Genomic DNA, 6,839 nt, shown 5'->3' on the forward strand with positions numbered 1-6,839 from the left:
TGTGGCTCGGTTGGGCGTTTCCTGTGTCTTGAAAGGTCGCCAGGTCTATTTCCTGTCAGGGCACATGTCCATATGGGGGCATGCAGGAGGTAGCTGATAATTGTTTCTCTCTCTCTCCCTCTCCCTTTCTCTCTCTCTCTCTCTAAATATCAAATTTTAAAGTATTTTTTTTAGAAGAGAGAGTGAGAGAGAGATTTAGTGTTTCAGTACTGATTCAAATCTTTAGATTTTTTAAAAATAAAAATAGTCATGCTCCCAAAGTGACCCTAAAGAAAGGCTTGTGAAACAAATGTCAGGGGTGATGCTAGTTTCTGCTTCCGATTTAACTTAATTTCTGTTGCTGTTTTGCTTATTTTAACAGATGAACTTTGTTTCTGAAGATAACACTGCCTCAGATGCTATCAATAGCCTCATCTAGATTTTTTTTTTAAAGTAACCTTTTAACTAGAATTTTCAAATGCTTCCATATGCCTGTGGCGTTATTTAGACGTTTAAACATTTCTTGACCCAACCATGTTTACTCCTACTGATAGATGTGGAGTAACTAAGAGTTCTCAGAAGGAGGTGAGAGGTAGGAATTTGACACTGAGTAATCAGGTCACAGGGTAACGAGGCTAGAGATGAACGTACAGGTTGGAAACTTTCATAGGTGTGGAGGCGGGATTTTGGAGCGGTACTAGCACTTGATGGAACAGATATTTCCTTTGTAAAGTGTTGTCGGTTGACATTGGGGCGACCAGCACGCTCCATAGTCTTAGACGCAGAGACTTTACCTGGCATCATCTGTGTACGGTGATGCTGCAGCATTTTGTTTCTCCTCCACTTTGTCCTCCCCCTTTATGTTTGCCACTGGTGCCATGAGCACAGTTTAGAACCCATCGCTGGTGGCCCTCTGGGCTCCGGAGGAAACCATTGAGATTTCCGGATGGGAGGATGCCCGGGGAAGGATGTGAAGCAACTGGGATTTCCCTACGTTGCTGGCAGCAGGTATATGCAGTGACACAGCTTCTCTGGGAAATGGTTTGGCAGTTTGTTCTTATCAAGTAAGCCTACACTTACTTTATGGCCTTGCAATTCTCCTCCTATTCATATGCCACACACAGACTTATTAATGAATATTTATTACAGCTTGTATTCCTAACAGCCTTACTAATGGGAACAACCCCAAGGTCTATCAATAGATAAGTGGATATTCTATCCATACAATAGAATACTACCTGGCAGTAAAAAGGAACAAACAAATTAAAAGGAACAACTGGGATGAATCCCAGAGTGAACTGGTGAGGAGAGACGGGCTGGAGGTGGGGCTGAGGCAGGGCCAGGGCTGTGAGCTTCAGGAGGGTCCTTGCTCTTCCAGAGCTGCCCCAGCCCATCTGACCAGGAGTTCTCAGTTTTTCCCAGCCAACCCACAAACACGTTCACACTTGTAATCCATTTTCAGAAACTCTGAAATCTCACACCCTTTTCACATCTCAGAAATTGCAAAATAAATTACCTATGGCTAAAAACAAAGCAAGGCATTCCTAATGAAGAACATTTTTTTCAAATCTGCCCTCTCAGGTCTCTGAGACCCCGTCTCTCTCCTCCTCCCATCTTCTCCTCCTTCATCAGCGGGGATCACTGTGCTACCGCAGGCATGCGAAGTTCTCACAACCAGGCAAGCTGAGAGACCCCATGGAGACAGCCGCTCCGCTGGGAGCTGAGGCTGCTGCCTGAGAGGGAGAAGGTGTTCACAGCACGGCAGATGCCGAGCCTCCGTCAGGGACAAGGACGATGGCTTTCCCTCGGCCACGTGTCCCAAGACAGGACCGGCGGGCCCACAGAGGCTTCCGCAGTGCCGAGAGGAATGAACAAAAACACCACTCACACAGCCTCCTGTGGCCCAGCTTCCCCAAGAGGACTGGGGGGCTGGCAGCTCAGCCACCAGAACCACAGGGGACACCTGAAAACCAAGATCCGAAAAGCCCAAATACTGCGGACCTGGCTGTTTGTTTTTTTAATATATTTCTTTATTGATTTCAGACAGGGAAAGGGAGAGATGGAAACATCAATAATGAGAACCATTGATCAGCTGCCTCCTGCATTCCCCACCACCACCACACTTACTGGGAATCGAGCCTGCAACCCAGGTATGTGCCTTGACTGGAATTGAACCAGGTACCCTTCAGTCTGCAGGCCAACTCTCTATCCACTGAGCCAAACTGGCTAGGGCAGACCTGACTGTTTTTTAAGATGGTTCAGTTCTAGAGCCTGGGAGAATTCAAAGGAAAATGCCTGGTTGCCCCTAAGTAATCTGTGAGCTGACTTGCTGGGAGACAGAGGGATGGAGGGGCAGAGGATGGGGGGGTGGTGGGGGGGGACCAGGGGAATTTATATTTATACATATTTACATGTATAGTTACATTTACAAATATATATTTAGATAGCAATTTAATTTCATGTAGAACTATATTTACTCACATAAACAAATTTTATGTATGTACATTTCTATATTTACATAATGTATATGTCTGCCAGAGAGAGACCCCGCCCAGGGAAAAGGTGGGCAGTAGGAAAAGCATTTTGTTTTTTCCCTGAACACCTCATTTTTGTGCAACAGGGGAGAAAAGGTCTAGTTTCAAATACGGTACATGACTGCTTACATAATGGAAGCCAACTTTGCTACGTCCGTGTAGGTTTTTCCAGAGGCAGGTTCTGTGACAGGATGTGAGCACAAGTAGTTTATCTGGGAAGCACGGGGAAATGATACCGGCTGGGAGCTCAGCCGCCGAAGGGCACGCCATTAACCGGTTCCCACAGAGGGGGACGGAGTGACGCAGGCGGTGTCCCTGGCGCCCCTGCAGGGGCAAGGAGCCGAGGGATGTCCACCCCAGGGTGGCCATGGAACGCTGCTCCCGGGATGGGGGCCTTACTTCCCGGCACTCTTGTATTCTGAGCGGCACCGCATTCAGGAAGGCGGCCTTCTGGTTTCCGAAAAGCCCCTCAGTGCTCACAGGGACAGCTGGACGTCAGCCAGAGAAAGGAGAATGGATCAGTGAGTCCAAGCAATGTAAACAGGGCAGCGGCAGCATCCGTTGCATTTATTAATCCCAAAGTGCACTTCAGCTCTCCCCGAAATTTTTCAGCACAGTACACGGGGCATAATTTAATCCTTGCTTCATGGTTAAGCAGCATCCTGAAGAGCATTGGTTATTTTAGCCTTCTCTGTTACAGCCGCCATGGAGGTGGGAGAAGAATTTGCTTTCAACAATAGGGTTGTCGGCCTCTGGAAACTTCTGAACTCTGGTGTCTGTGCTGAGAGGTCTTCTGTCTCTTCCTCTTACCTGTGGCTGTGAGCAGAGCTTACCTGTGGCTGTGAGCAGAGCTTACCTGCGGTGGTGAGCAGAGTGCACTCCTCTCCCCAAGGGGCTGGGGTCTTCTGGGAGCAGGGAGGTAGAGAGAGAACTGAACTTGTTGGAACTGTGAACAGAACAGGAAAAGGTGGCAACACAGCGCTTTCCCTGCCGCCAGGGAGCTGAGTGGAGGCAGAGGCTCGGGTGCATTCAAGATGCGGCTCTCCCCAAAACCCACCGCCATGGCCCAGGAACGCGTTGCTGCTGGAGGGGGGATGGACGGTAACACTGCTTTGCAAGTGGTGCTGACCACCCTCCCCCACTGAGGCCTCAGACAAGCTGCCTGGCCTCAGGCAAGCGCCCAGCCCACCTTTGTGTACTGGCATCCACCTGTGATGAGCTTACATACAAGGCAAGTTGGTGGAGACTCTCTGTGCTGACCCCCAAATCACCCTAATTAAGGATGATGGCAAGGAACCAGGGGAATGGTGGCCTCTGTAAAGTCGGCAGAGAGGGGAACCCCATAAAGTGGTTGGGTGCAGCTGTGTGGTGGTTAAGGCCTATGGCAAAGGAGGTCATCGAGGAGTACTTCAAATGCAAGGAGTGAACAAACAAACTCAGCTTCCTTTTTATTTTTCTTAAGATGCTAAAATGACCAGGAGACCTCCTGTGGGCTTGCTGGAAAGGTTTGGTGTCATCTGGCTCCTCGGAAGCCATTTCTGCCTCTTCTTTGGAAGTTGGCCGTTCTTTGTGTTGAAGAGGTGACTTTGGGACATGTGTGGAGTCTGAACTGGTTTGTGAAAAGAAAAAGAATGAAGAGCAGGGAAGGGAGGGGGCACTGAAAGAGGCGGGAAATCAGGAGGAAAGAGAAACACGGAGAGAGACCCAGAGTAGGCCTGAGGACCAGGCCTGCCTGTGCTGGGGGCCCTGCCCTCAAATGAACCTGCCGTGCGAGCTGGGCCCTGGCACTCACACGGCTTTCAAAGTTTCGCTGGCCTCCACCCTCTCCCCTTCCTTTGCTCCCTTGCTCCTCATTCTCGGCTCTTCTGGTGTCGTGACCTCTCCCAGCGCCCCATTGTCCTCCCAGGCCTCAGCCTTCATCACCAGCACCGCCACAGGTGTCAGTGACCTAATGCAGGAGCTGCCCTTCCGGTTTTTACTTTTGTCATTTCTCCTGGAAATTCCATCTTCCTTTTAGAATCTGCTCGCCTCCTTCCTAAGTGGGCAATTCCCCATCGTCATGTCCTCGGGTCTCCCCTCAGTCAAGTAAGTCTAGCTCCTGCCTGGTAAGACATGGGAGGGAGAAGGGCATTGGCTCAGTGGGGGATTCACCCCGGAGGATCCCAGCTGGGAGGACAGTAGCAGGGGCGGGCTTGTGGAGAGCTTCCACGTGTGGCCCCTGTGGTGTGAAGAGTCTTTCAGCAAGTCCGCTGAGCACTGGATTTCTGATTTATAAAATGGGGATCATAATACCTGTACTCACCACACTGTTTTAAGGACTTAAACGGAAAGATGTCTGTAAAACACAGCATTTGACAGACATCAAGGTACAACAAATAATGTTATTAGCACTGTTAGTGCCCAATAGAAAACAAACAAACAAAACAAAAAACACCAGGTAAAGCTTTCTGACCCCCCAGAGCCAGGAATGGGCCCGACAATTGTAAACGTCATCCAATCCCCTGGATCCAGCAGTTATTTAAGAATGGATGCGTGCCCTGATTAGGGCCAATGATCTACAGGTGAGGGATCCTAGAGACTTTTGGGAAAGAAGTTTCCTGGATTTGAAAAGGAAGAAATGTCCTCTCTTGCTCCAGATGTTGCATTTTGTGGGTGTAAAGCTTTACTTTCATAGCGTTCTTCCAGTGCCACCTTTCAAAGACTGAATCCGGCTTCAGCCATATTTGTTCTCAAGCTTCAGAGCTCTAAGGAAGCACAAAGATGTCCAGATCTGGATGCCCCACACGCCCAAGGACAGAGACAGGAGCCATGTTGAATGAATACATAGGCACGTATTTTTGTTCATTTCAAGCAGAGAGAGACGATGAAGGGTGAGGGCCGATGTTGGGTTTGGATTCAGTTTCGTGGGTGTCTAAAGGGAACACCACCACCACAGCTGCCTCCTCTCTGGTCTGCCTTCTGCAGCCGCAGCCCAGAGCAGCAGGGGTAGTAAGGAATCTCCAACAGCTGGCAGCCGCTCAGCCGCTCACAGAATCCTGCCACCAGAGAGAGGACGGACCTCAGCCCTGTTGGGGGCAGAGTCCTCGTTCACTGGGAGGTTTGATAACTCAGAGCTACACATACTAGCGGTGGCAGGCCTGCTGGCTCTTAGTCTGGTGTTGTGCCGCCTCTCCCACATTTGTCCTGGAAACAAAACTGGGCCCAGGGTCAAAACAGCTCACCCTCCTTCCCACTCACAGCAGAAGCTCCCCCTGAATTGCTTTGTCAAAGCCTTGGTTTTAAATTATATTTTAAAACTACACATTCAACTTTAAAAAAAAAAAGTGAAAAGTAAAAATTCAGGCAAACAGAACAACTCTGGAGTTGCATTTTTATATTTTCAGAGTACTTCTGAGGGATTTGACTTTGGGGGCCTCATTACTAAGAGGCCTATCGCTCTGCCTCACAGAACCGGAGACCATGCAGTGGGCACGTATGTGCATGTGGGTGGTGCTAAATCATAGTGCTGTCCGCCTAGGAATCTCTGCAATGGCCCAGGTTAGACTGAGGTGACTGGTGTCCAAATGGCCTAGAAGTCAGCAGCATCTCACTCCCATTCAGAGGCAATGGGTACAGAGCCAGATCAAGAACCACACACTGCCCTAACCGGTTTGGCTCAGTGGATAGAGCATCAGCCTGTGGACTGAAAGGTCACAGGTTCGATTCTGGCCAAGGGCATGTACCTAGGTTACAGGCACATACCCAGTGGGAGTGTGCAAGAGACAGCTGATCAATGTTTCTCTCTCATCGATGTTTCTAACTCTATTCCTCTCCCTTCCTCTCTGTAAAAAAATCAATAAAATATATATATATTTTTAAAAATGAACCACACACTGAAGAATAACTTTTTAAAAAGTCCTTCCTGCTTCCACTAAGACTTAGTAAAACCACAGAGTCCCAATAATCTCATAAGGGACGTATGCACAGGTGACCTAGGGTGCCTCAGCCAGAAATCTGACAAGTACGACCCTAGGTACTTAATTAATAACTCCATCGAGCATAAATTACACAGGAGACAAACATGCAATGCACGAATCACTCACGGTTTATTTACCAGAGTCCTGGTGGGCTCCAGAATCCTAGGCAGGCCACCCGGGGTCCACACGGACACACACACACACACACACACACACACACACACACACACACGGTTCACGGAGGACTTTGCAGCTGCAGCTCAGCTTGGGTTGAGGCCTCTCACAAAGGTTCACAGTCCTCTGCTCAGGGTTCAGGGCTTGCGACTCAGGCAGAGCTTTGACTAGTGCAGGCAGGGGAAGTGGAGAGCGA

The 6,839-nt window shown here is 49.2% G+C and overlaps 1 pseudogene; it reads left to right on the forward strand.

The window, feature by feature from the left end:
* Positions 1–2,522: 2,522 nt before the first annotated feature.
* On the forward strand, positions 2,523–3,939 carry LOC118703810 (annotated as a pseudogene).
* The last annotated feature ends 2,900 nt before the right edge of the window (positions 3,940–6,839 follow it).

The sequence above is a fragment of the Pipistrellus kuhlii genome, unplaced genomic scaffold (assembly GCF_014108245.1).
Source record: "Pipistrellus kuhlii isolate mPipKuh1 unplaced genomic scaffold, mPipKuh1.p scaffold_m20_p_4, whole genome shotgun sequence".
Lineage (NCBI taxonomy): Eukaryota > Metazoa > Chordata > Mammalia > Chiroptera > Vespertilionidae > Pipistrellus > Pipistrellus kuhlii.